At 44.1% G+C, this 20,874-nt stretch overlaps 1 protein-coding gene across 2 annotated transcripts in view; it reads right to left on the bottom strand.

Moving 5' to 3' along the window:
- SHISAL1 (shisa like 1) overlaps nucleotides 1–15,081 on the bottom strand; it is a 162,698-nt gene extending 147,617 nt beyond the window's left edge. For both annotated transcript variants that reach the window (XM_058191373.1, XM_058191374.1), the window contains exon 1: nucleotides 14,904–15,081. The gene's annotated coding sequence lies outside the window, so the exon portion shown is untranslated. The remainder of the gene's footprint in view (nucleotides 1–14,903) is intronic.
- Nucleotides 15,082–20,874: the final 5,793 nt, after the last annotated feature.

Raw genomic sequence — 20,874 nt, 5'->3', positions numbered from 1 at the left:
TGACTCAGAGAATGCCAGAAAGCAGATCCTTTATATAGGCCATGCGGTGTGGCTCCATGATTCAGCACTTATCCAGGCCTGCCCCTCCCTTCCTTCTGTTGACGCCGCCTATCAATTCTCCTGAAGCGAGGGTCACTCCAGTCTGCAGCTGTTGGTAATTGACCTTCCTCACATGCTGTGGGGGAGGGGGAGGGGTCTAGTTGCTTCGTTTGCCTGGGCATGGAGCCAGGGCTGGGGGCTGGAGGCACTTCTTCTTCTTCGGCCTGTCTGGGCATGGAGCCAGGGCTGGGGCCGGGAGGCATGGTAGGACATTCCTCAGTTCGGAAGCAGATAAGACAGGCCCGGATGCGGGGAAAGCGGACGAGGCACAACAGCTCTAGTGATACAAACTTGGTAATAAAATAGAATAAAATTAAAACTTGACATTGACAAACCACTGTTCAATGACCAAGATGTGATGGCTTTTTCTTAGGAAAATTGTTATGGACACCCCTTGATTTTTTTCCCAAAGAATTTTTCTTTAAAAACTTGTTTTTTGCTCTTAGTTTCTCACAAAGTCTCATCCAGTTCTCTGTGGAAACAGAGTTAGAAATCAGAGACAATTAAGAAACGTAATATTGGACAGAGTTAGTTAGTCCTAAGATACTTCAGGTAAAACTCTTCATCATCTATTATTAAAACACAGACTCTATCTATCTTTCTGTACCATTTCATCAAGGATAGTTAAATATGAACAAACCCACGCATTGAGGAAATCTAACATAGATTTAACAGCATAATAACCCTGTATGTGTTTACAGAGAAGTAATTCCTACCATGTCCGACGGAGTCTGCTCCTAACTGTGCATGAAATTGTTCTTGAAACAACAAAAATGGAATTTGAGGAGGAGGGCTATGAAACAACAAGCCACATAGTCATGTAGGAAGTTAGCACCCACCTCTCTCCTAGAAGAATGAAATATTCTAGGAAATATTAAAAAGGCAGGATATTATATTTCCCTGGATGAGAAATGGAGAAACATGTTTTTTTAGGCAGGAAACAGACTCAATCTTAGCCCCCACCCTCTTCAATAGCCCACAGCAGATGTCAGCACTTAAGAGATAAAGAGATAGCTAGGTCTATTCATAAGCAAATGCCCTCACTCAAGGTCCTACAAGGATAGGATTAGCCCTCTACCCATCTAGCAACAGAACTCACACATGGCACCTGGGGAGATTGCATCACCCAGCAAGATTCAACCAATCTTGGGACTCAAAAGACAACCTACAAAGTTACCCCTGCATGGCCTCATGGGAGTCTGACAACCAATCAGAAAACAAGCTCAAATTCAAAGCCCAACGGAGGGTATAAATCTCTCTCTCTTTGTCTCACCCATGTGCCTTTTTTTGCCCAGGACCCCAAAACCATGTGGTCCTGTCCACCATTAAACCAGAGGTGGGTTTCAGCAGGTTCTGACCAGTTCTGGAAAACCGGTAGCAGAAATTTTGAGTAGTTCGGAGAACCAGTAAATACCACTCTGACTGGCCCCTCCCCCATCTATTCTCTGCCTCCCGAGTCCCGGCTGATCGGAAGGAAATGGGGATTTTGCAGTAACCTTCCCCTGGAGTGGGGAGGGAATGGAGCTTTTACAGTATCCTTCCCCTGCCATGCCACCAAGCCATGCCATGCCATGCCCACCAAGCTACACACAGAGAACTGGTAGTAAAAAAAATTGAATCCCACCACTGCATTAAACTGCAGTTAGAACAATTAATCAGTGGAACAACTTGCCTGCAGAAGTTGTGAATGCTCCAACACTGGAAATTTTTAAGAAAATGTTGGATAACCATCTGTCTGAGATGGCGTAGGGTTTCCTGCATGGGCAGGGGGTTGGACTATAAGGCCTCCAAGGTCCCTTCCAACTCTGTTGTTGTTGTTGTTGTTGTTGTTGTTATAAACCATCTTTTTAAGCAGTCTCCGTATTTCCAGTGGCTTTCTCCCCACTTGAAACTGAACCCAGATGGACATTTCTTCCAATAGCCAAAGTGGACTTTGTGTTATGGATGTTATGAGAGTTTGGGATCAAGAAGATTTCAATCACCTCAAAGACAGGTCCCCCCAATTTACTTCCTGTGCAATTAGATAAAAGCACTGTTGAAAACATTTAAACCATTTTGTATGGAAGTTAGCTTTAAAAAAAAGCTTGATTGTAGATTATAAATAAATCTTTCCACCATTAGGATCTCTCTTCCTAGGAAAAGCTGGGTTAGACGGTCCTAGATTCCAAAAGGAGGTTTATTAGCCAGCACTCAAGACTTTTCTGCAAGGAGAAGATGCACGTGCTACTTAATGAGCTAATGAAATTTCCCGGCCAGCTGACCACAGCACAGCTGGGGTTTAATGCTGGTCAGATTAGACTGGCTACAAATAAGCTTAGGCTCTGAAGGAAAGCAGTAGGGTAGAAAGGAAATGCAAACTGATTTTCTAAAACATTTTTTTCATCTAGTCAGAAGATCCTTTCCTTGTATCTGAAAGGCAATAATCTTTTGTAATGCAAATTAACACTTTAATTGGTTTTATATTTGAATGCAGCTATGTTCTAAAAAGTAGTTCTTTGCAAACTCATCTAATGAATTCATTAGCAAAATTTGTTCTGTTTAGAAATTTGGAATACATTCTTTCTTTTAGCACTGTTGAAGTTGATACTGGAATAGCACCTCGGGATTGAGTAATTTTGACTGTTTGGGAACTATTTTCAAGATGTCAACTAATCAGACAAACTGTAAGCATTGCATTTGCGGCAAAGGGGCTGTCTAAAAACATTTCTACAGATGATAATGCCAGTTGCTTTTGAACCTCTTTAATACATGCATAGAAATTCATGAATGTTGCATGATGTACAAAAAACTAAAAGATAAACTGCTTTTCAAATTATTCATTGTAGTTGGTATAGAACTTCAATCAGACTTGTAAATAGCTATTCAGACCTTTTATAGGTTGGAAGACAAGATGAGAAGATTTCAGGCCCATGATAAATCATAAAAGATATACGTGTGGGGTGAAGCTATGAAGATGATTATCAACATTTGCAAACGTTGGTATTTGGCTTTATAGAGACATCTGCCTTCCAATTACTTCAACTGTAGGGACACAACTAAATGCCAAAGCAGTTCTAAATATTAATTAATTAGCATATACTATGCAAATTATTCCCTATGCAAATTACTTTCATTTGGACAGTGTATAATGGCACAGTAAATTTAGATCATCAAGACTTGCTGGTTCAGTCTGTAAACTATCTTAGCAAAATTGAATTGTTGCATCAACACATGTTGCTACTACTCAGCTAAGATACAGCATGCCAATCAACAAACTGAATTATTACTTAATAATATCATCACTGACATTTTGATTCTTAAAATGCAAGATGAGTCTGCAACAGATCCGTTTTCCTCCCTGAGGTCAAAAACAAATTAGAGTTTTCCTGACAAAGCTGGGTTGGCAAAAAAAAAATTCCTGCTGTTAGCATTGTTTTAAAATCCCAGCCACAAAAAAAACAACCAAAAGATAAGCAGAATTTCTGTCTCCTTCAACATTTACTTGCCAAAGTGATTGGTCATATTCCGTAGAGTGAGGAATATGGAGACGAATTCTACCACAGTCACAATCAGCTAAATGAATCTCTGTTCCCAGAGATTGTTGGTCTCAAAGTGTGTGTGTGGAGTTTCCGAAAGATGCCAGTATGTTTTGTGTGTGTGAATGAAATATACTACTCGCAGTTCATGCCTTACTAATAACATTCCAAGTCTATCTCGCTGACCATTGAGTCGTGTCAACTTTGAACACTAAGCTTCTACAGGACCATTAAGAATAAATAATATGTAAGATTTTTTTATTGCCTGAGGGCTCATCCTAACAAGCACACGACAGCTTGTTATCACAGAGAAAATGCGTATTACCCTTAAAAGCAAGTTCACAGGGAATAAAAACAGAGCTCAAAATGTTCTCCCAACCTTGAAAAAGCTAACAGAGGCCTGACCCCTACAGTAGGAAGTTAAAAATAAAAATAAAAATGAAATTCCTGGTAGAAGGCAGTGATGAGCCAATTCAGTTCTGCTGCCAAGAAAACTGCCCGAATGGCTCCTTTCTAACCACTAGGATAGAAGCTTGACTCAAGGGAGACCAGCTTTTGATAAGCCCTTGTCCCTCTGGTCTGGATTAATGCCATCTACAAGTTTTGTTTTACCTACTTTTATTGTCCTCTTTCCCAGTTAAAGCAGAAGAGGCTTTTTTATCAGTTAGGGCTGCACAGTCACCTGTATTCAAAAGGCCAAATGTAATGGATATCATGGACCACTGTTGAGAACATCCTGAGGGAACGCGTAGGTGTTCCTGGGATCAGGTGCATCAGCTACAGAAGGAGGCACAGGAGCCCAGAGAAAAACACAGCTACTCCAAGGTTTTCCAACAGATGTTAAGATGCCCCTTCAAATCCACATGTCTGTTCAGTCTTGTTACTCTGTCTTCATTCTACAACTTCCTCTTTTGTAACTGCTCAACAGCTGCACTTGGATGTCAGAACCAATCTGCCCTGCTCACTGCAATTGACAGAGAATCTACAAGGCAGCAAGAAAGCAGAAAAATTAAAAACCAAGGCAGGGAAAGCAATCGGCGCCGTTATTCTTCCGAACCCATTTACTAAAGCACAAGAAACCCGAACTTTCATTTTAAGTCACTCTTTCTGCACAGTGATTTAGCAGTTTAAAACTTGCTAGAAGCAGATTCAGAATTAAATTTCCTTTTTACAAAATGCAAAGCAACGAGAAATGAGTGAGGGGCAGTATGTCAGTCCACAGTAACACTTTGCTTCTAGTTCCATGCCTGGCTTGTATTGTACAACACAAACCAGATGGAATGATAGAACTACATCTTTATGAAAGATCCAGTTAAATACGTCACATAAATTAACGTTCCCCAACATCTGTCATCCAGATGTGATCAACCCCATAACTCCCATCCTGAAAAAGCATTTACAAAAAGTTGAAATATGATTGCCTGTATGCCAAAGATTAGGCAGTTAACTGATATATATATATATATATATATATATATATATATGTTTTCTGAGGTTTTCGCAGGTGTTTGTATGTAGGTCTTTGGTTATTCGGGTTTTCTCCCGCGTAAAATTGGAAGTGTCTTGGCGACGTTTCGACGAAGTCTCATTTGTCATCTTCAGGCTTCAGCTTCGTGCTTCTGGGAGCAATGTGTGATTGCAGCTGTTTCTTCCTTTTTAACTGCTAGTGGGGGTTTGAACTGAACTATATATATATATATATATATATATATATATATCTATATCTATATATATATATCTATATCTATATATCTATATCTATATCTATATAACTATATATATAACTATATATATATATCTATATATATATAACTATATTTGTTTTCTGAGGTTTTCACGGGTGTTTGTATATACGTCTTTGGTTGTTCGGGTTTTCTCCCGTGTAAAATTGGAAGTGTCTTGGCGACGTTTCGTGAAGTCTCATTCGTCATCTTCAGGCTTCAGCTTCGTGCTTCTGGGAGCAATGTGTGATCGCAGCTGTTTCTTCCTTTTAACTGCTAGTGGGGTTTGAACTGATTGGGTGGGAGCTTGGCTGTGCTCTGATTGGATGGGGGTTTTCTGTGCTCTGATTGGCTGGGGTGTGTCCTGTGTTGGTGGGGGCTTGGTTGTGCTCAGTCTAATCTGTGCTGCAGGGGATTTGAGCTGGTGAGCTGCACTGCTGCTGTTTGGCTTGTGGTCGTGCTACATCTTCATAGTGGGTGTCAGTCTGCTGCATGTATGGATTGGAGGGGTTTGAAATGGCTAATGTTGCAGCTGCGGTCTGGCTTCTGGTCCTTGGTCGTGCTTCCTGATCAGTGTGGGTTTGGGTCTGCTTTCTGGGTGGATGTGTGGTGGTGACATCCTGTGTGGACCTCGTGAGTGTGGGTCTGGTGTCATTCCTCGTGTTAGGGACACGTTTGTCAATAAGGGCAGGTTTCAAATGGCTGGTAGGCGGAGGTATCATCTCGTTTGTTCATGCTGTGTGGGCGTTTTTCTATCTCGATGGCTTCTCTGATTATTCTGTTGTTAAAGTGTTCAGTTTTGGCGATAGTTCTGGTCTTTTTAAAGTCAATATCATGTCCTGTGACTTTAAAGTGTTGGACCAGGGAAGAAGTTGGTTCCTCTTTTTTGAATGAGTTCTTGTGTTCTTCAATGCGTGCACTTATTCTTCTGTTGGTTTGTCCAATGTATGTGGTGGGGCAGGCGGTGCATGGGATTTCATATACTCCTTGATTTTCTAACTCAATTTTGTCTACCACCAAAAATAAAAATACAGGCAGTGTTTCTCAGCCTTGGTAAGTGTAAGACTTCAATTGCCTGAAATTCCCCAGAGAGCAGAAGAAACACTAATGTAGACCACAGTCAGTGGCAGATGGAATCTCGCTTTAACATATTAGATACTGTAAAGAAATCAGGGCAGGGGAGGAAGTAAGGGCTCCTCAGCTAGATAATCATGGCACCCCATTCATCGGTGTGGCTATAAATATCAAGCCCAGGCAGAATGATAACCAGAACAATCTTAGGGTCACATTGTCATGGAAACACTAATGAGCTCTCCAAGAAATACACCAATGATTAAGAATGGCAAACATTGACTCATAAGTCAATTGTACGCAGAGCAGTCAAGAAGACAAGAGGTTTCGAGGTAGCAAATAATTTTGCTAACCTTGCCTTCTGGAAGGTAGAAAATAACAGACATTGGCTCGCTTCCATCCTTTTTCAGGTTTTGGAGCTACCTATTTTCCTCTCTCCTTCAAGTCTGCTTGGAAGATTTTCTTAGCAGGAACCAGAATCACTTTGTGTGTGTGTGTGATGGGTGGCCTTATAAATCTACCAAATTAAAAAGAAAAAGAGCTCTTTAAGCTCTCGTTAAGCTTTTTTTTTTAAAAAGGGACACGGTGGCGCAGTGGCTTAAGACGCTGAGCTTGTCGATCAAAAGGCTGGCAGTTTAGCGGTTCGAATCCCTACTGCCATGTAACGGGGTGAGCTCCCGTTACTTTTCCCAGCTTCTGCCAACCTAGCAGTTCGAAAGCATGTAAAAAAAATGCAAGTAGAAAAATAGGGACCACCTATGGTGGGAAGGTAACAGCGTTCCGTGCGCCTTTGGCATTGAGTCATGCTGGCCACATGACCATGCACACGTCTTTGGACAGCGCTGGCTCTTCGGCTTTGAAATGGAGATGAGCACCGCCCCCTAGAGTCAGGAACGACTAGCACATATGTGCGAGGGGAATATTACCTTAAGCTTTTTAAGCTCAGGAGAAGGGAGTAAACCTTCACTAATTTCTTTCCCACATCTTTTCTTCTTTCCACTAGAGAACAGGCTCCATATTGCCCAATCTCTTGGTCGGAAGAAGCTACCCTGCCCAGGACATCTTCCAATGTTGTTCTTCTAAACTACTAGGATGCAACTTCAAAGGAAAAGACCCTTTCAGAAGGCTGGAGTTGGAACCTGATAGAACACTGGTTAGGAACACAGTTGTCAGCTGTATCTTTTCCTATAAATTGCCCAGATGGTTCTGCAGTTGGGGTCCAACCCTAAGGAAAGATGGGCTTGGTATCAGGAGTTGCCGACAGGTTACACGTGCATGAATTTCTCTTGAAGCAGGAGCAGTGATGCCTCTAAGTTTGCAATGGGACACTGCCCTGGAGAAAGAGGAGCCAACAGCATGCTTTCTTGTAGTAACTCAAGTCCTGAAAGCGGGGATGTGTGTGGTTTTAGGATAGGGTACCTATAGGTAGATGAATCAAAAGTTGGAATTTAGATTGCCGGGAGAAATATCAACAACCTCAGATATGCAGATGATACCACTCTAATGGCAGAAAGCAAAGAGGAACTAAAGAGCCTCTTGATGTGGGTGAAGGAGGAGAGTGCAAAAGTTGGCTTGAAACTCAATGTTCAGAAAACTAAGATCATGGCATCTGGCCCGCTCAGTTCCTGGCAAATAGATGGGGAAGAAATGGAGGTAGTGACAGATTTTATTTTCCTGGGCTCCAAGATCACCGCAGATGGGGACTGCAGTTAAGAAATTAAAAGACGCTTGCTCCTGGGGAGGAAAGCAATGGCAAATCTAGACAGCATACTAAAAAGCAGAGACATCATCACCCTGCCAACAAAAGTGCATATAGTCAAGGCTATGGTTTTCCCAGTTGCAATGTATGGCTGTGGAAGTTGGATCATGAGAAAGGCTGAGCGCCAAAGAATTGAGGCCTTTGAACTCTGGTGCTGAAGAAGACTCCCGTGAGTCCCTTGGACTGCAAGGCAATCAAACCGGTCAGTCCTAGAAGAGATCAACCCTGACTGCTCTTTAGAAGGCCAGATCCTGAAGATGAAATTCAAATACTTTGGCCACCTAATGAGAAGGAAGGATTCACTGGAGAAGAGCCTAATGCTGGAAACAATTGAGGGAAAAAGAAGGGAATGGCAGAGAATGAGGTGCCTGGATGGAGTCACCAAAGCAGTAGGTGTGAGCTTAAATGGACTCCAGAGGATGGTAGAGGACAGAAAGCCCTGGAGGAACGTTGACCATGGGGTCGCGAATCGCGATGGGTCAAACACGACTTCACAACTAACAACAACCTATAGCAGATTAAATGTTCAGAGGCTTACTCGCATGTGATTCCAAAGATCTGCTTCAGTGGGCAAGCTCTTCTTAGCTGTCTAATGGCTACTTCTAGCTGCTACTGAATCTGGCGCTTGAGCTGGACTTCTTAGTTCTAAGCATTTGATTGTTTCATGATTGCTTCTTTGTACCCTATAACTATCATTAAATGTTGTACCTTAGAATTCTTGATGAAGGTATCTTTTCTTTTATGTACACTGAGAGCATATGCACTAAGACAAATTCCTTGCGTTTCCAATCACACTTGGCCAATAAAAAAATTCTATTCTATTCTATTCTATTCTATTCTATTCTATTCTATTCTATTCTATTCTATTCTATTCTATTCCATTCAGAGCATTTGGCTAAACTTGGTTTAAGGAGCAGGACTGGTATTTATTTTTGCCATGGGGAGGCAATATTGGGTGGGAGTGGAAACCATCCCCACAACTCCCTCTCCTCCTTAGAGCACAATGCCTCTAAGAAGTCCTACTGAGAGGAGTAAATATTTGTGTTGGCTTGGGGCTACCAAGTTCAAATTCATCTGCCTAGTTACAGAGATTGGTGGAAGCTCAATCCTCTTCCCAATTTATTTGGAAGCACATGCAAAGGAATTCCTGTCCTAATACATGCATTTTGGAGAACAGCCTGGGTGGTCCAGATTGGCCAGACTTCTGAATTCTTAGGCCGAGGAGATGGACGGACTCTAATTGCAGCAACTCTCGTTCTCTCTCACTTTGAGAAAGGGCAAACAACAACAACAACAACTGCAGAGACATTCCAAAAATCCACCCCTTAACCCCACACAAGAATTGCTCTCTTCCCAAAGGGTGAAGTGGAGAATTCATGTATTTGTATGAGCCACGGTGGCACAGTGGTTAGAATGTGGTACTGCAGGCTACTTCTGCTGCCAGCTGGCTTTCTGCATTTGGCAGTTCGATTCTCACCGGCTCAAGTTGGACTCGGCCTTCCATCCTTCTGAGGTCAGTAAAACGAGGACCCAGATTGTTGGGGGCAATATGCTGACTCTGTAAACTGCTTAGAGAGGGCTGTAAAAGCACTGTAAAGCAGTATATAAGTCTAAATGCTATTGTTATTTAGTGCAGGACCTCTGAAGCATAATAACACAGTTGAACGGGACCTTGGAGGTCTTCTAGTTCAATCCCCTGCTCAAGCAGGAGACCAATACCATTCCAGGCAAATGGCTGTCTAATCTCAAAAACCCTATTGATGGAGCACCCACAACTTCGGAAAGCAACTTGTTCCACTGATTAATTGTCCTCAACGACAGGAAATTTCTCATTATTTCTAGGTTGGAGTCTCCTTGATAAGTTTCCATCTATTACCTCTTGCCCTGCCCAAGGTTGTTTCTCTACTGTGGCAACATTGATAGGTGAACTTCAACTCCCAGAATTCCCCAGCCAGATTTTGAAAGTTGAAGTTCATCATCTTAAAGTTTCCAAGATTGAGCAAAAAAAAAAAAAAGGATTTAAAACAGCAATAATAAATGATTCAGGGCAACTGAATAAAATGGACCCCCTTATTTTCATTGGGGACAGACTATTATAGGGGCCTGCTCTATTTCTGCATCTTGCCTGTGGCAAATCGAATCGAGCAATTCATGTTGTTCTTAGCGATAGTGACAGGTTATGTACCATTGAAAAAACTTTTCTACTTGATTTTCCCCCCCAGATTTCTTCTTAGCCCAGATTTTATCTCTTAGAGCAAGGATGATCTTATATGGTCAAAAAAGTCAAGATGCTGGAAATGGTATAGTCAAAATTCTGCCTAATGTACATAAAAAAACAGATGGTTAGATAACAGGTGCAGAGATTAGTAACTTAATAACGAAAGAAGATCAACAAAACAGAAATAGATACAGTTATATAGATAGATAGATATATAAGAATATATACCGTAAGGAATAGTACTATCGGACTGTACGTGACTATAGAGTAAAACATATAGAGTGATAAATGTATAGAGTGTTATGGTACAACTATGAAAATAATGGTTATAACTATGACGTACAACATTATGTATTTAAAAGAGACTATATTGTATGACTACAAGAATAATGGTTATACTCAGGGTGTATAACACTATATTTAAAAATGACTTGATACATTGTCGTTGCAAAACTGGAAATGTATAATAAAGGAAAATGTATAATAAAATATTATTTTAAAAAACAAAACAGAGAGCTTCAGCTGCATAGTCATGGCCATCATGACTTTTCTGGCCATAACCTGTGGATATCCATGAACTTTGGGATTTCCTAATAACATAGTTATAATATTAATAACATAGGGCACCATTTACATTTTGATCCTAGAAATCATCTATCATTTGCTGCCTCATTACTTCTCTTTTCTCCTCCAGCCCTCATCTTTCTTATATCTTTGAAATAAAAGAAACGTAGTTTGTCTGCAAAGAACATTCCTACGTAATTATTGCTCAGGTTTTTAAATTGTATTTTCAAGTCTTTTTAGATTCGTGACTAGTGAAGTAGTAAACTGAAACCCCCCCAGCCTGGCTGTCAGTTTACCATCCTGCTGGGAAAATTTATCCTTGTTGACTGCATGGATGTTCTGGGGACTAAGAAGGGACTAAAGAAAAGTGCAAGTAGTCCATCTTTGAGAGAAACATATATTAAGGACTTCAGAACTAACTTTCCTTTGGACAATAGGATGGGGCCAAATTTGGTACAGGAAAGAGTTACCAAATGAATCAAGATCAAACATAGACTAGATCTGGCCAGGACTGCAAAGAAAAACAATCCAGAAAAATGTAACACAAGGTTTATGCAGAATCACAAAGACTTCTGCAAAACCCATTACAAGTACTTGGCGATGTAGAAGAAATTAGAGGCTTCCTGTGGCCACCCTTGCTAAAGAGGCTGTAAGAAAAAAAAAATCAAGGAACCAGGCTCTGCATGCTAGTGCTGATTTAGCAGAAGTAACAGAATAACAGAGTTGGAAGGGACCATGGAGGACTTCTAGTCCACCCTACTGCTTGGAACTTCAATCATCCCAGATATGGAGCAACAGCATGCAAACTTGTCAAGCTCCAGAAAAGTCTGTTGCCAAAATCCCCTATCCTATGTAATATTCATATTCATTCTCTCATTCAATTGCTCACTCCCACACTTACTCAAACACAAACATACACAAATATAGAGGGTGCTGGTTACAATTTCTCTTCTCCATTCGTGGCCGGGGAATTCTGGGAGCTGCCTTGCAATTGCCAAGGTTGAGAAAGGTTAGGAAGGGCAACAAATTAAGGGATGGAAACTTCAAGGAAAAATTCAGTTGAGAACTAAGGAAAAATTTCCTGACTATGACAACAATTAATCCGTTGGAACATCTTACTTATGGAAATTGTGGGTGCTCCATCCCACAGGGTTTTCAAAAAGAGATTGAACAACCATTTGTCCAGAACAGTTTAGGGCAGGGGGTTGGAATAGAAGACCTCCGAAGTCCCTTCCAACTCTTGTTGTTTGGCTATACTGTTATTTTTGAGTTGACAACTTTGTAAGGTACCCGTGATAGAAATGCTGTATTATGTACTGTAGTCAGAGGCCATCTGGTCACACCTTTTCAGACTAAACCACGTGAGCTTAAGTGAACTAGTCCTTGACGTATAACACTTCAGTCAGTGACCATTCAGTTACTGAAAAAAGTGAGTTATGACTGTTTTTCACACTTGTAACCATTGCAGCATCCATATAGTCATGTGATCAAAATTCAGATCAAATTCAAAACCAGAAAGTGGTTCATATTTATGACGGTTGCAGTGTCCCGGGGGGTCATTTTGCAACCTTTTGACAAGCAAAGTCAATGGGGAATTCAGATCCACTTAACAGCCATATTGCTAATTTAATAAATGCAACGATTCATTTAACAACTTGAGCAAGAAAAGTCGTAAAATAGGGCAAGCAACCTAAATTTCAGGCTCCACTGTAGCCATATAAGTCGAGGACTACCTGTACCAAAGTCCTAATTTTTTTTTAAGCCACCCGGAGCCACTAACTGGCCCTGACACAAGTGTTTGCAACGAAAACATCCATTGGAGGATCTCCATATACAGGTAGTTCTCACTTTGGCAACCACAACTGAGCCCAACATGTATATTAAAGTGAGAAATCTGTGAAGTCGCGTTTGCTCCGTTTTACCACTTTTCTCGCCACAGTTGTTAAGCGAACCAGTGATGATCTTAAATTAGTAACAGGGCGGTTAAGTGAATACTGGTTTCGCCATGGACTTTGCTTGTCAGAAGGTCGCAAAAAGGAGGTCATGTGACCCAGGGACACACCCCGCCTCCCAACCGTCATAAATGCGAGTCAGTTGTCAAGCATCCAAATGTTAGTCACCGCTGACCATGGGGACGGACGCTGCAACTGTAAGTGAGAAAAAAAGGGTCCCAAGTCAGGTTTCTTTTTCAGTGCCCTTGTGACTTTGAACCGTCACAGACTGAATTGTTGCAAGTCAAGGACTTCCGACAGGGGTCGAAGCTAAGCAGCACCCATCACCCAGTTCACCTTCTAGCCCAGGCCTCTCCAACCTTGGCAACTTTAAGCCTGGCGGACTTCAACTCCCAGAATTCCCCAGCCAGCAAAAGCTGGCTGGGGAATTCTGGGAGTTGAAGTCCGCCAGGCTTAAAGTTGCCAAGGTTGGAGACCTCTGTTCTAGCCAGTTTCTAAACTGGAGGGTGAGTGGGGCGGTCGCCACCCCAACTTTCCCCGCAGGCAACGGGAGAGCCAGGGGAGGCTCCGCGAAACTACTCCGTCCAACTCTCATTGTCTCTCGAAGGCGGCGCCGGGCTCCGGTTTCCAGGGCGCGGGGCTGCAGCCACCGGCTGTGGTGGGTGGGTGGAGTTTCCATGCCGGCTCCGCAGCCGCCTGCCCGGGGAGCCTCTTCCCAAGCTGGAGCCGCGGCGAGCTCGAGCCGCGGCATCCGGGCGGGGCAAAGGAGAAGGCAGGACGGGGCAGCGCCCCCCACCACCCCACCCCCTCTCCCCCGCTCGGCGGCGCCCCCTCCCTCGCAGCCCCGTCCCGCCGATTCCCGAGGCGTCTCCGGGCAGCGCGAGACCTCCTCAGGTGGGGGAGCGCCTCTCGAGGGAAGCGGGGCTGGTGGGGGGGTGTAGAAAGGAAGAAAGCGGCGAAAAAAGTCCGACTGGTTGCCCGAAGCGTTGAAAAACTGAGGCGCCACATCCCGCCTTCTCTTTGGGGGGCGAATGTGAAGGGCGCCCCAAGACGGTTCAGCGAAGACTTTTTATTCCTTTCGCGAATGAAAGGCGCTCCTTGGTTTTGTTTTGTTTTTGCCATCTCGGGAGTGCCTCAGTCCCCCTCTCGCGGACGTGATTTCCCTTCCCCGCCCCACATAGACACACAACACCCCTGCGAGGTAGGCTGAGCCGGGAAGGAAAAAAAAAGAGAGAGAGAGAGAGGGTGGCTCTGGGAAGCCGCCCTTTCTCCGCTGTCTCGGGAGTGACTCCGTCCCCCTCTCGCGGATATGATTTCCCTCACCCACATATACATACACAACACCCCTGCGAGGTAGGCTGAGCCGGGAAGGAAAAAAAAAGAGAGAGAGAGAGAGGGTGGCTCTGGGAAGCCGCCCTTTCCCCGCTGTCTCGGGAGTGACTCCGTCCCTCCCCCCTCGTGGATATGATTTCCCTCCCCCCACATATACACACACAACAGCCCTGCGAGGTAGGCTGAGCCGGGAAGGAAAAAGAGAGAGAGAGAGAAAGAGAGAGGGTGGCTCTGGGAAGCCGCCCTTTCCCCGCTGTCTCGGGAGTGACTCCGTCCCCCTCTCGCGGATATGATTTCCCTCACCCACATATACACACACAACAGCCCTGCGAGGTAGGCTGAGGCGGGGAGGGGGGGGAAAGAGAGAGAGAGAGAGAGAGAGAGAAAAGGTGCTCTGGGAAGCCGCCCTTTCCCCGCTGTCTTTCTCCGGCGGACGTAGAGGCCCGTCTTTCCCCACCCTCGAAAGGGGGAAGACAGCGGAAAGCAAGCAGCCCCCAACCGCGAGATGGCGGGAGGGAGGGAGGGAGGAGGGGGGGCGTCCTCCCTAACTCGGCGCGCGCCAGAAGCCCCGCCCGGCGGAGGGAGGGAAGGAAGAGGAAGGGGCAGCTGAGAGGAGGAGGAGGAGGAGGCGGCGGGGAGAAGGGAGTTAGGGACCCGCGGAGGCTCACCCACCTGAACGGCAACCTGATCCCCCTGCGGGAAGCGCCGGAGCCAGCGAGCAGCGACATCACCGCCGGCGAAGGAGAGCGCGACTGACTTGCGCCCGCGCCCGCGCCCGCCTGCTTTTCAGCCAGCTCTTTGCCGAGGGCGGATCGGGGGCGCCTCCCCGCGCGGGCACACAGCGACACCCCCTGCCCCTCCCTTCGCGCCCGAGCAAGCCGGAGGGGTGGAGAGAAGAGAGAAGCGGGAGGAGGAGGAGGAGGAAGAGGAGGAGGAGGAGGAGCGGCGCGGCAGCCAGGAGGAAGCGTGCGGGTCTACACGCCGCCGCCCGAAAGAGGTTTAGCCGGCGGCGGAGAGGGGCCGCTCGGTCCAGCCCCTCCCCGCCCCACCCGCCCCTCTTGCGAGGAAGACAATGGATGGAAACTGATCAAGGGGGAGATTCGATCTAGAAAATCAGGAGAGATTTTTTTTTTCTTCTGACGATCGACCCATGGAACGGCTTCCCTTCAGAAGTTGTGGGTGCCCCCATCCGCCACCGGAATCTTTCCAGGAGAGACTTGTCAGAAATGGTATTAGGGTCCCCCCTGCTTGAGCGGGGTTGGGGGGTTCGGGTTGGGCTAGATGACCTCCCAGGTCCCTTCCACCTCTCATCATTCTGTTATTCTCCTCCCATCAGCTCTGGGGAATCGGACCTCAGCGGGACTTACTTTCCGAAGCGGCGTCCTTCCCCCCCTCCCCCCCTCCCGGTAGCGGACGATTTTTGCAAAGGCTGCGCCGGAGAAGGAAACTCTTTCGAAGTCCCGAGTGGGTTTGGCGATTAGCCTGCGGGAAAAGCCCTACCCGGCTTCCTCTGGCTGCCAGATGTGCTTACTCCGAAGCAAAGTCCCGCCGGTCTCTTGCCTCTGGCTCCCGGCGCGGGAACGGTCGGATCCGCTTTAGTCTGAATAGCAAAGCAGCCCGCTCAATCCCGCGGCAGAAAGAGACGGTTCGACGCTTATGCAGCCTCCCGTATCCGTTCCGTAGGAGGCCATGCGGTGTGCAGGGACCTCTAATCTCTGGGATTGTGGTCTGGACACGGCTTTCAAAAACCCCGACACGCTTGAGAATCGGGTGCCCGGTGGCCAGTCCAAGTTTACTTACCGACAGTTTTGTGCAAGCTCTGTTGAATAGAATAGAATAGAATAGAATAGAATAGAATAGAATTTTTATTGGCCAAGTGTAATTGAACACACAAAGAATTTGTCTTTGGTGCATAGGCTCACAGTGTACATAAAAGAAAAGATACCTTCATCAAGGTACAACACTTACAACACTTAATGATAGTCATAGGGTACAAATTTAACACTTAATGATACAAAACTTAATAGAATAGAATAGAATTTTTTATTGGCCAAGTGTGATTGGACGTACAAGGAATTTGTCTTTGGTGCATATGCTCTCAGTGTACATAAAACAAAAGATACCTTCATCAAGGTACAACACTTAACGATAGTCATAGGCTACAAATAAGCAATCAGGAAACAATATCAGTATAAATCGTAAGGATACAAGCAACAAAGTTACAGTCATAAGTGGAAGGAGATGGGTGATGGGAACGATGAGAAGATTAATAGTAGTGCAGGTTTAGTAAATAGTTTGACAGTGTTGAGGGAATTATTTGAAAGTTTGAGATTTCGTAGGAGGGGAACATTGGGTGAGGATTAAAGGATCGGAAAAGGCCCCTGAACTCCCAATTGGCTTTTTTTTTTTTTATCAGAGCATTTCTTTTCAAGGGCCTTTAGGGTTAGGGTGCATCCAGATTCTTCTGAATTGGCTCCTTAGAAGCAGCTAGGATTCTCTACAAACATATATACATACATGTGCCTGCTCTCAGACAGCCCATCCAACCCTATTTTTTGCATATATTTTATGCAAATAAATTTTATGCGTATCTTTTATGTACACCAAGAGTGTATGCACCAAAACAAATTCCTTGTGTGTCCAATCACGCTTGGCCAATAAAGAATTATATTCTATTCTATATATTAAATGCCATATTGGAGTATGTAAAAATATAAGTGATTAAATTATGATTACATTTGGCCAAGAAACAACACAATACCTGCCAAAACTGGCTGGCAGCTCAAATTCTTCAATGTCAAATATTAACAGCTAAATGTAATCATCATTAAAAAAAATGGCCATGAGAAATAATTATTTACTTTTTGCTTTGCCTTCTAAATGGTCAATGCTTTTTTTTTTAACAATAACTTCGGAGAATTCTAACCAGCATTCCAACTTGACTTCCTTTGGAGAAGTTTTTTTTATTATTATTATTTGCATTTATATCCCGCCCTTCTCCAAAGACTCAGGGTGGCTTACACTATGTCAAGCAATAGTCTTCATCCATTTGTATATTATATACAAAGTCAACTTATTGCCCCCAACAATCTGGGTCCTCATTTTACCTACCTTATAAAGGATGGAAGGCTGAGTCAACCTTGGGCCTGGTGGGGCTTGAATCTGCAGTAATTGCAAGCAGCTGCTGTTAATAACAGACTGTCTTGCCAGTCTGAGCCACAGAGGCCCTTAAGTTTAAGAAGCAATGATGCTTTTATATAAAAGCAAATCCCATGGAGAAATTCTTACATCACTATCTTTCTAAACACCCCCTTTGCTGCTTTTCTTTCCATTCATTTATTACACTGCAAGAGGATCAAAGGAAGCCTGGAACCCTAATTTTATTTCCACCACAAGCATTTTGACTGTGTTTGTATTCAGCTAAAATACTTAGAATTGGCTGTTTAGGTCAGCCCTTACCCTTCGGGGCAGGAAATTAAAGAATCCCCCAAAGATGCTTGTTTTGCCTCCTTGAAATGGTCTACACTGTACAGCCTGTACAGTCTCCTTTTTATACTGGGTGTTTATGGAGGCAGCGCTGTCAAGACCTGCAAGATGGCACATGTAGCAATGCAGTCAAAGCCCCACCCCTTTTATACCTGCATGTAGAGATGGATCTTTGGTCCCAGCACCACATTCTCCATCCTGCAAATTTCCACTAGACATCCCTAGCCCTATCTTTGACTGCTCTGTGTAGAACATCTGCCATTTGGGGTTCCCTACTCCAAAAATCGTAAATTGTGAAGTGTCTATCCCAGGGGTAGTCAACCTTTTTTTATACCTACCGCCCACTTTTGTATCTCTGTTAGTAGTAAAATTTTCTAACCGCCCACCGGTTCCACAGTAATGGTGATTTATAAAGTGTATCGTCATCTGCGCATGCCTCTTGCGCATCGTGGATTGGGTTTGGGGGAGGGGGTGCCAGCTTCCAGCTCTGCTTATCTGTTACAGCTGAGTGGTGTGGGGGGAGATGCGCGAGCTATTCTGGGATGAGGCCCTTTTGTTTGCAATCGCACTATAGCGCCAATTAGTTTCACTTACGTAACGTGAACTAAACTTATGCGCGGGCGATACAAATAGTATATTTTCAGAAATTTAAATTGTCACGGGGAATTTTATGAAAACCTAATGAAAATGTTTTTAAATAATGCTATGAATTTTTTTTAAAAAAGTCAATTAAATTAAAAAAAAAAAGGAAAGTGCTTCAGTATCGGACAAAACCCCTACCGCCCACCATGAAAGCCGGAACGCCCACTAGTGGGCTGTAGGGACCAGGTTGACTACCACTGGTCTATCCATATTCGTACATATGAAACATGGAGACTCTTTGACGCTTATGAAGAAAGGACCAGACTCGGAACTTATTAAAACTCTGATCCTGGTAGTAGTTACACAATAGTGTTTACATTTCTCAAATCGCACAGCCAGGTAGCTGATTAGACTGAAAGGGTGCCAAGCTATTGATTGTCTAGTGATTGTATTCCCAAGACATACAGAATTACAAACTAGTCAACCCCACTTGAGCTTAGTATTTTAGGTAAATTCAGTTTGTAATTTGATGTGAAATGAGGATGCTGCAAAGTGATACGATGAACAGTCCTAGACTGTTGATTCAAACTCATCTTGCCTTGAAAGAAGTGAAAGCATTGAAAACGCAATCAATCAATCAGAATAGAGCTGGAAGGCACCTTGGAGGTCTTCTAGCCCAACCCCCTGCTCAAGCAGGAGGTCCTATATCATTTCAGACAAGTGGCTGTCCAGTCTTTTCTTAAAAGCCTCCAGTGATGAAGCACCTACAACTTCTCGAGGTTAGTTGTTCCACTGGTTAATTGTTCTCACTGTTAGAAAGTTTCTCCTTAATTGCAGGTTGCTTCTCTCCTTGATGAGTTTCCATGCATTGTTTCTTGTCCTGCCCTCTGATGCTTTGGAAAATAAGTTGACCCTCTCCTCTTTGTGGCAACCCTTCAAATACTGGAATACTGCTATCATGTCATCCCTAGTCCTTTTCTCTAGACTAGCTGTACCCAATTCCTGCAACCATTTTTCATATGTTTTTGTTTGAAGGCCTTTAATAATCTTAGTTGCACTTGTTTGCACTTTTTCCAGAGTCTCAAGATCATTTTTCTAATGTGGTGACCAAAACTGGATACAGTACTCCAGGTTTAGTCCTACCATGGTTTTATAAAGTGGTACTAAAACTTCACACAACCCAACTCTATGCCTCTGTTTATACAACCAAGGATTGTATTAGCTTTTTTTGGCTGCTGCCACACACTGCTGGCTCATGTTTAAGTGATCGTCCACTAGGACTCCAAGGTCCCTCAAACAGTTACTGTTTTTGAGCCAGGTTTCGCCTAATCCAGGGCTCAGCAATGTTAAACACTCAAAGAGCCACAAAGGTCCTAATTAGAAGCCTCCCCCACCTCCCGTTCAATTCTGGAGCCGACCGGAAGTCCAGTTCCCCCACCATAGAGTTTCCTCCTAGCTCGGCGTCCTTTTTCCTCTAACCAAAAGCCCTATCAATTCTGGAGCTGACCAGAAAACACGCCCCTTGCCATAGAGTCTCCTCCTGGCATGCCCTGTCCCCCCCCCCCCACAACCAGACGCTCCTCTCAAAATTGTGATGCCGACTGGGGACAGGGAGCCGCAGCAGAGGGATAAATGAGCCATATTCAGCTCCAGAGCCGCAGGTTGCTGACCCCTGCCCTAATCTGTACTTGTACCTTTGGTTTTTCCTGCCTAGGTATAAAACCTTGGGTTTTCTCCACATTGAATTTCGCGTTGTTGGATCCATATAGTAAATTCAGTAAGCTACTTTCCATAGCTGTGTGTACATGTAAAGAAACAGCATAACTTGTAGGATTAATTTTGGATATAAACTGACAGTTTAATATAGTGAAGAGTTCAGAAAGCCCACAACTTTTGAAAGTTTCACACACACTCTGTGGGGGAAAGAATGGGAGAAATATGCAGACAGATAGAGAAGACATCCAGGGTGCTTTTTAATTACTGAGTAGGGAACCTGCCCTAGGCGTTGAGGTTCTTTCATAAACCCCTGGAAAATTGGGATTTCTCAGTCAAAAGGGAACACATGCATGTGTCCTCCTTCTCCACTGGATTTTGATTAATTACAGGAAAAAAGGCAATGAGATTAGCTTTTTTTTTTAAAGGTGCTAAAAGTCATTCTGAGGATTTGACTCAGGTTGGCCTCACACGTCTAAGTCAAATCCTCAGACTGACTTCTAGCATTTAAAAAAAATAGCTAATGGCATTCATTGGCATTAATAAATAGCTCTTGGCATTAATGATGCAAGATGGCATTAATTGCACTTGTGGATGACTAGAGGTTTAAGGATGGGGGTAGGTAATACACCTGTCCTGGGTCTCAGCAGTTTTTAATAACTTCAGTCATGGTATTTGGTGGTGCAGTGGTTAGAGTGCAGTACTGCAGGCTACTTCTGCTGCCTGCTGGCTGCCTGCAATTTGGCAGTTCAAATCTCACCAGGCTCAAGGTTGACTCAGGCTTCCCTCCTCGGAAATGAGGACCCAGATTGTTGGGGGCTCTGTAAACCGCTTAGAGAGGGCTGTAAAGCACTGTATATAA

This window comes from Ahaetulla prasina, chromosome 7, assembly GCF_028640845.1.
Source record: "Ahaetulla prasina isolate Xishuangbanna chromosome 7, ASM2864084v1, whole genome shotgun sequence".
Lineage (NCBI taxonomy): Eukaryota > Metazoa > Chordata > Lepidosauria > Squamata > Colubridae > Ahaetulla > Ahaetulla prasina.
Note: the sequence above shows the minus strand (reverse complement) of the source record. Positions and strands in the feature narration are given on the sequence as shown.